Genomic DNA, 8,422 nt, shown 5'->3' with positions numbered 1-8,422 from the left:
GGCAGTGAGCTCAGCCACCTTGGAGGGAAAGGATCAGCTGTTTGCTGCGTTCACCTGTCAACCCTCCACCCTCTGCTGGGACTGGAGTCAAATGTCACCACACAGCGTCAGTGGCAGCACGACACCTGGACACTTGGTTTGGAGCCCAGCTGACAGCTCCATCACCACAGTTGTCCCTGACATTGTCTGGACCTTCTCGAGTTGACTGAACCACCCTGTCTGGAAAGCTCTAATCACTAGTCTGCAGACAGACTCAAAAGGGTTTTCTTTTCTCTCAGAATTTTTAACCAACAGAAAACTGCATACTCGTCATGGTTTCTGAGGCCCCTCTCATCTGCTTGATGACCAGGCCTTGCCACAGACTCCTAGAACATTCTTGCAGAAGGCTTCATCCCCATGAGTCTTTTTTCCTAAGAAAATAACTCTGAAGGGCTACTTTAGTTTCTGAGGTCAAGGTCAACATGAGCCTGGGAGTAGAGAGGCAATACAGACACCTCAAGCTTGTCTTCAGTCAAGTTGAGCAGGTGATTGTGGGAGTGGGGGGAGGGCATGAGTTCAGTGCAATGGGATGACTAGGCAGGTCAGGGCCCTTGGGAGCCCCAGATCTGCTTTCTGGTTTATACGCTTCTTCTTTGGTTACCCTGAGCTAGGATCTGACAGGGAGGGAAGAAAAGCAGCCATCATCCCTGAGGTGACCTGGCTCAGTATTCTCACTCAGAGACACACTGTACCCAACCCAGACTTGTAAATGCATTTTTAAAGGCTGTCTAATGAAACAAAGGCAAAACAGCTCGTGCTCCACCCGTCTCTGTGCCGAACAGGAGTCGGGGAGAACAGAGGCTGTCACAGCCAGGGAAGGAGGCTGGGGAGCTGCCCAGATGGCACAAGATGCTTTGGGATGGGATGTCTGGGTTCACCGTGACCTGTTTCCATCCAGGAAGCCAGATACCCAGAGAAATCTCTCCTGTTTACACTGGTCACTTTAAGCCTACACCTCCCCAGTCTGCCTCTAATTTGGGGCCCTATAACTTTAGGAGTTTCATCAGTGAACTTCAAAACTTGTGGCTCTTATGTACCAAAATTCAAGTATAGCCAAAGCTTTCCTGTGCCTGGGCTTCAACACATTTTTTTTGGAAGGAGAAATCAGCTTCTTGCTTGATTCTCCAGAGGGCTCAGGAACCAAATCAGAGAGCCTTAGTCTAGACCTTGCTGGAGGCAGGAAAAGGCCAACCTACCTATAATTCCAGCAGGGCCTCTGGGAAGAAGGATGCAGGTTACGTTCACCTCTGGAGTGAGGGAGGCTGAGTACCCCAAGGGAAAGTAGGACCTGGCTGCACTTTTCTCCCTGTTGTTAGGTATGCTCTGTGTTTCTTCTCTCTGGCAAGCTCTCAGGAGGCTTCTGTCGATGGCCGTACTCAAATCTCTGCGTACTTGACACTCGTAGGGAGCCAGGTTCTAGGTTGACTGTGAAGGGCATAAGGAAGATCAGACATGGGTCTTGTCCACCCATGTGGCTTACTGGAGAACTGGGGATGCCCAGAGAGTTTACCACACACTAGATGTGTGCTATAAACAAAGATGAGAGAGGAGCTGGGAATGTAGCTCAATTGATAGAGCGTTTGTCTACCATGCATGAAGCCCCGGGGTCCAACCCCAGCACCACATTAACAACAAAACAAAAGCCAGGTGGTGGTGGTGGTGGTGGCGGCGGCGGTGGCGGCGGCGGCGGCGCACGCTTTTAATCCCAGCACTCGGGAGACAGAGGCAGGTGGATCTCTGTGAGTTTGAGGCCAGCCTGTGCTACAGAGTGAGTTCCAGGAAAGGCTCCACAGCTACACAGAGAAACCTTGTCTCAAAAAAACAAACAAACAAAGAATAAAAACAAACCAACAGACAAACAAACAAAACAGGCCTGAGGAGGTGGTGGCAAGGGGGTCAGGAGTTAAAAGGCGTTCTTGACGACATAGCAACTTCAAGGCCAACCTGGACTATATGAGACTCTGTCTAAAAAGATGAAATAGGTCCAGGCCACTGGGAGAGAGAAGGATGAACTTAGCTCTTTCTGGAAGTTGGATGGCCACTGGACAGGGGAGTCAGGTGACATGTTTCTTAGGGTCAAGCACCAGGATGCAATGCAGGCTGTGATGTCTGAGACCCTCGGATACCTATCCAGATGATATCACAGCAATTCTTCATCCAATTGTCAAATCAGCTGAGGTTGAATCCATTCAGCACACCTAGAGATTGGTCCTTAAAGTGGGGTCGGGCACTGGAAGCACCCAGGGCAGCACAGACATGTGCCTTGGGTCTGGCACCTGATGCTGACTCAGTGCTCCGCTAGGAGCTACTCAATCTTGTCAGTTCCGAAGCATTAGGATTCCATGACTCAGCAGTCCGTGGCCTGATGATGCAGCAGTTTGAAGGTTTGTGGGTACTGACAATTAGGTCAGGAGAGAGCTCATAAATCAGAGCTGCCAATCACAATAATAATCATTACTACACATGAATGAGAGCTTATTAGGTATTGAGGCCCACACAGTGTTTATGGGATAACCTACTAGAAAGATCTTTGGACTGTGCAAATGGAGGTGAGTTTGGATGGTCAACACTCCATAAACCTACTTGGTACTGTCTTGATTTCCAGTTAATCCCTTCTGTAGCTAGAGTTTTCCTGCCTGGCCCACAGTCAGGACAAATCTCTGACACCCGCCAGTCCCACAGCCGCTAAGACCCAACCAAGTAAACACAGAGACTTATATTGCTTACAAACTGTATGGCCATGGCAGGCTTCTTGCTATCTGTTCTTATGTCTTAAATTAATCCATTTCTATAAATCCATACCTTGCCACGTGGCTCGTGGCTTACCGGCATCTTCACATGCTGCTAGTCATGGCGGCGGCTGGCAGTGTCTCCCTTCCGCCTTCCTGTTCTCTCAATTCTCCTCTCTGTTAGTCCCACCTATACTTCCTGCCTGGCCACTGGCCAATCAGTGATTTATTTATTGACCAATCAGCAACACATTTGACATACAGACCATCCCACAGCACCCTTCCCTCCAAATTTCTCACTCAAGCATATTCCCTTACCAGTCATAAGCCATGACCCATCTTGGTTGGTTGGTTGATATATTTTTCTTTGAAACAGGATCTCATATAGCCCAGGCTAGCCTTGAACTCATTATGTGGATGAAGCTGAACTTGAACTCCTGGTCCTCTTATCTCTATTTCTCAGTGCTGGGATTATAGACATGTGCTACAATATCTGGCTTGACCCCTTTGAAGTGTCCTGAAAGGTAAGAGTCATATAGGACTCCCCACTTCTCCTAGTTCAGCTCCTCATTGTATGAGAGATAAAAACTAAGACCCATAAATGGGAAAGAATAGCTTTTTGTTGTTTTTTAAAGATAGGGACGGTCTCATATAGCCCAGGCTAGCCTCACTATGGCCCTCTGAATATTGGGATTATAAACATCCACTTGTACACCTAGTTTTAGGCCTTGTTGGGGATTGAACCCAGGGCCTGTGTATGCTAGGCAAGCACTCTACTACCTGAGCTCTATCTCCAAACTGGGAGGGACTTGCTTTTCTAAACCATAGAAAAGTACCCTGAGCACATCCATGACTGCTCTGTGAACCCAACCAGAAGGGAGGCCTGGGTTATCCTGCACTGGCTTCCCACATAATCTTGGCTGTAGAATCTTCTAGGGAAGGGCCACAGATAATAAGCTGGGTACATGCACACACACACACACCCAAACTATACTACTCTCCTTTGAAGCTAGTTCCTTCTGTCCCTGAGGCCAGCTGGTGCCCCTTCGGGTCAAGAGGCTAAGATCAGCAGTTTAAGCCTCTCCAGAGTGAAGTCTTCTTTTTTGTTTTGTTTTTTGTTTGTTTGTTTTGGGTTTTGTTTTTTCAAGACAGGGTTTCTCTGTATAGTTTTGGTGCCTGTCCTGGATCTTGCTTTCAGAGTGAAGCCTTCTTGAAGACCTGTGTGAAGAGATCTGTGAGAATAATCAGGACTAACCTCTGCCCAGCCCTGTGTGAGTAAAACACACACTATGGCCAGCTTCGGGGCACTGAAGCTGCCAGTTGCTTTGAGACCAGCTTAGTTGCAACCCTTGCCCGACCCTACAGTCCTCTAGATCCAGGGCCACTTGAGCCTGTCTCCCCTGGCCCATCCCTTGACTGTTGGCCAATGGCCCAGGCCCTAGGGTGGGCTTGCACAGCCCTGACCCTTTACTTTCTCCCTGACCTTTTCCCGTGAGACTCCTGTGCTCTGCCCACTAGAGCCACATTGCTGTTTGCCCCTGCCATCTTGAGCCTCTATCATTGCCCCAGCAACTAGTAGGAAGGAAGCCTGGTCGCCAGTGGTGTTTATCTCCCTAGCCTCCTCAGCCCTGGAACTGGGGCGGTAGCTTAAGAATAGGCTGCTATGACCGCGACACTCAAACTGAGTATGCATGGGGTCTCCTGGGGACCACAGGTCACTGGGATCCCCTGGAGCTTCTGATTAGGCAGGTTTCTAGGGTGGACCCAAGAATCTGCATCCAACAGCTGCCCAGGTTCTGCTGCTGCTGGCCAAGGGACCATTCGAACCATGGTCGTCAAGCAGCTCTTCTCGAGTCTTGTCCTAGGTACCCGCTATATTCCTTCCTGTCCATATTTGTATAAGAAAATAACAACTCAGCAACTCCAGGCCTTGGTAGGCCGGGTGGGATGAGGATCATGAAGACAGTGGTTCCTTCCTCCCTGTTCTCAGTCCTCAGGCAGCTGGCCTGCTGTATTCAGAATGGGAACTTCCTTCTTAGCCAGCCTTTGCCAGGGCCAGCAGCGACACAAGAATCAAGACCCCTGCTTTAGCCTTGGATCAATTTTATCTCCTTTTTGCTTGGAGTTTCTCCTGGTGAGAGTCTGATATTTTATTCAGAGTGTTAAGTGGCTGACAGAATCCGAGTGTGGCAAGGGATTACTTTGTAAATGCCTCTGCAAGGCCAGGTGTGAGAGAACCACTTTGAAGGAACGCTGCAGGCTGGCCTCGACTGAGGGTGGAGGGCCTTTCCTCAGGACTCAGAGTCTTTTGTGGTGCTCTGTACAAGATGCAAGCCTCAGACACTGGCTTTAGCTGGGGAGCCCAGCAACCCTGCTGTCATCCTTTCCCCAAGCTCTAGACTTTTGGGGATTCTTGCCATCTCTTGGCCTCTGGTTTTGACGAAATCCCAGCATCTCAGCTCTTGCTTGGCTCTAGAGCCTCAACTTCCTTCCTCTGCCCCTCCCTCTCCTCCCTTCCCTGAACCAAGAATGGAACCCAGGACCTCATATGTAAGGCAATCATTCTACCAATTAAGCTACATCTGCAGCTATGTGTGTGTGGTGTGTGTGTATGTGTGTTGTGTGTGTGTGTTGTGTGTAGTGTGTGTGTGTGTTATGTGAGTGTGGTGTGTGTAGTATGTGTGGTGTGAGTGTGGTGTGTGGTGTGTGTGCGTTGTGTGTGTGTTGTGTATGTGTGGTGTGATGTGTGGTATGTGTTGTGGTGTGTGTGTATTGTGTATGTGTGTTGTGTTGTGTCGTGTGTGTGTGTATTGTGTGTTGTGTTGTGTTGTGTGTGTGTGCATGCACACACATTTCTGATAGAAGCAGCAGTCTACAGGAGTAACATCTATTTCACTGTCCTCTGACAGTCCCATGGGGAAGGTTAGTGCAGTCCAGACCCATGGAGGGTGGGGAAAGGCAGTGGAGTTTGAGCCACACACCAGGGTATATTCTGTCTATCAAATTTTCTTCCACTTCCTGAAGTCAGCCAGGGAGCATGATGGGCAAACGTAGTCTGTACATCATCTGGTCAGAAGAGAGGCCCTTTGCCTGCTCTAATGTGAGCCAGGAGGGTAGAAGAGAAGAAAGCAGGCAGGCTTGGGAGAGCTGTTTCTCTGAGGGACTGGGTGGGGTGGGGTGGGGGATTGCATTTATGAGGCTCGGGTGCATACATTCTTACTCTGGGAAATGTGATGCCCAGGCTTCTAGATTTATAGAGCGGGAGAGGCCAGACTGTAAATCACTTCTGAGGCCCTGATGGGGGTGTCTGGGGCTAGAATACATTCTGGAGTGGGTAAGGCTCCACCCATGCACCGTAAATTGTGTTGCTGTGGCCACTCCAGTGGCATCGCAAATATCCAAAAGGAAGAGGGAGCAGAGGAGCCAGGCCACAGCCCGTGTAAAGGGCATGCCCTGGAGACCTGGCTGAAAACAAAGATGCCCCTACAAGATGCCAGTTACAACTCCCTCCACTGTGGTGCTTGGCTTTGTAAACCTGGCCAAAACCCCTGATTACAGAGTTTCAAAACCAGAGATACATTTAAGTCCTGTCTCCACCTGGGAGCATCAGTTCAAAGTCACACAACGCACCATGGGCTAGTCCGCGGAAGCAGGAGAGGAGACTGTGCATTTGGGGTTGATGGGTGTGAAGGGAAGCAGGTAGAACAGGATCGGGAGGGAGAGGAAAGTCAAACCAAGAGTGTCTGAAGTCTCAGCCCACTCCACACAGCCCGGGAGCAACCCCCTCTTGTCACGGCATGTGTCCAGGGTCCAGGCAAGATGGCAGTACTTTTATGTCCCTCCTCACTCATTGGTTCAGTTGCCCAGGGTGGAGTCTGACCTGGAGGTCAGGTCAGGAAGGATGGATGGATGAGTGGATGGGTAGGTGGGTGAGTGGATAGATGGAAGAATGGATAGATGGGTGGATGGGTAGGTGTATGGATGGGTGATTGAGTGGGTAGATGCATGGGTGAGTGGGTGGGTGGATGAACAGATAGACAGACAGATAATCTCAGGCCAGTCTTGCCCACAACAAAGCAGGTACTTCAGCCTTCAGCTCAGTGAGTGGAACAGAGTTTGGAGAGGGAGCCATGGCCGGACCTGTCCTGTTTTTCAAGATCATCAGTGATCAGGACCAGGAAAGAACAGCAGTTAGTCTTCTCTCCACACTGAGGACAATGAGAAGCAGGCAGTGGACAAAAGGCTCAGGCTTCCTTGTAATACCCATCCTCTCACAAGGGTGAGAGATGAAGGACAGTGTCTACTTCTAGTCCTGGCCCTGGCCTTCACTAGCAGGTGGCTCATAATGGGTCCATCCCTCAGGGCTGACAGAGAAAACAACAGAGGCTCCACCACAGATACCCCTCCCTGGGTACCTTGGGAGCGCACAGAGGTCATAGAAGCAATGTTAAGAGCCCAACCAAAGGGGTTGGGGATTTAGCTCAGTGGTAGAGCGCTTGCCTAGCAAGTGCAAGGCTCTGGGTTCGGTCCTCAGCTCTGAGGAAAGAGAGAGAGAGAGAGAGAGAGAGAGAGAGAGAGAGAGAGAGAGAGAGAGAGAGACCAACCAAGCAATATCAGTACAGGTATCTATGTATGACTGCATGCAGGTTTTTATGTTTACATAGATATGTGTATATCAGTTTAAAATTCAGTATGAGAGCCAGCCACATGGCTTAGTGTGTAAAGATGCTCACTGCAAAACCTGATGATCTAAGTTCAATTCTCAGGAACCACAAATAGAAGGAACCAACTCCTACACGTTGTCCTGTAACCTGTACTTGTGTGTGTGTCACACACACGTCCCTCCCACTCATACACACAAACTAAAGAAAGTAAAAATAATTAAATAAAAACAAAACTTACTATGTGCTGGGCAGTGGTGGCACACGCCTTTCATCTTAGCACTCAGGAGGCAGAGGCAGGTGGATCTCTGTGAGTTTGAGGCCAGCCTATTCTACAGAGTGAGTTCCAGGACAACACAGAGAAACCCTGTCTCAAAAAACAAAACAAACGAACAAACAAACAAATAAATAAATAGACAAACAAATGCCTCACGATGAGAAAGATTCAGTCTGGTCCCTGTGGAATACACCACTCCCCTCATCAGTCCAGGCTGATGTTTCACGACGACAGAGTCAGCCTGTCTGGTTGTCCTTAGGGCTCCTATCTGCAGAGAGGGCTGCAGGGTCGGCACCCAGCCACGAGCGATCCGAAGGCAGCCACGGGCGAGGTGTGCACAACAACACAGGCACAGAGAACAGAGCTTTGAGCTGGGTCCTACCCAGTCTCAGAGGTGGCAAACGCATAGTTGCAGATGTGGGAGTCAGAAAAGAGAGCTCCATTCAGAGCTGTGCCACTGGAGACAAGTTACTGAAGCTGTCTGAGGCTTTGCCTGTTTGTAGAAGAGGATCACAAGAGTGCCTACCTTGTAAGAGTGTTGTAGGGATTAGAAGAGCGTGTATGTGTGTGTGTGTGTGTGGGGGGGGTGCGTATGAGATGTGTGGCGTCGCTCCTGGCACAGAACCAGGGCTAATAAACAGCAGCTATTGTAAGTTGGTATTTTTATTTCATTTGGGTATCAGATCCACTTCTGTGCTTTCCACAGCCTTCTGTGT

The sequence above is a fragment of the Peromyscus californicus genome, unplaced genomic scaffold (assembly GCF_007827085.1).
Source record: "Peromyscus californicus insignis strain IS unplaced genomic scaffold, ASM782708v3 Scaffold_3__1_contigs__length_106647218, whole genome shotgun sequence".
Lineage (NCBI taxonomy): Eukaryota > Metazoa > Chordata > Mammalia > Rodentia > Cricetidae > Peromyscus > Peromyscus californicus.
This window is presented reverse-complemented; position numbering follows the sequence as displayed.